Here is a 235-nt window from a genome sequence, read left to right as displayed (position 1 = left end):
GCGCCTCTGGATGTCAATATCACCCATATTGCAATAGGCAATGTCTACGTCGTTAGGAACGTTATAGGCCTCCCTAAATCTAGCCAAAGCATGCTCGGTGGAAAGGAGGTGAGAATAACTCATTTTTCAAAGCGAGTGTTTTTCAAAGAAAATTGAGAAAAGAAATGCTACGATTACCAAAGAATCGACTGAACTGGCTAAACAGAAAAATGAGAAGAAGGAGAGGAACTTACTG

This window comes from Quercus suber, unplaced genomic scaffold, assembly GCF_002906115.3.
Source record: "Quercus suber isolate HL8 unplaced genomic scaffold, Cork oak 2.0 scaffold_63, whole genome shotgun sequence".
Taxonomy (NCBI): Eukaryota; Viridiplantae; Streptophyta; class Magnoliopsida; order Fagales; family Fagaceae; genus Quercus; species Quercus suber.
The sequence above is the reverse complement of the archived record's forward strand: the minus strand, read 5'-3'. Positions refer to the sequence as shown.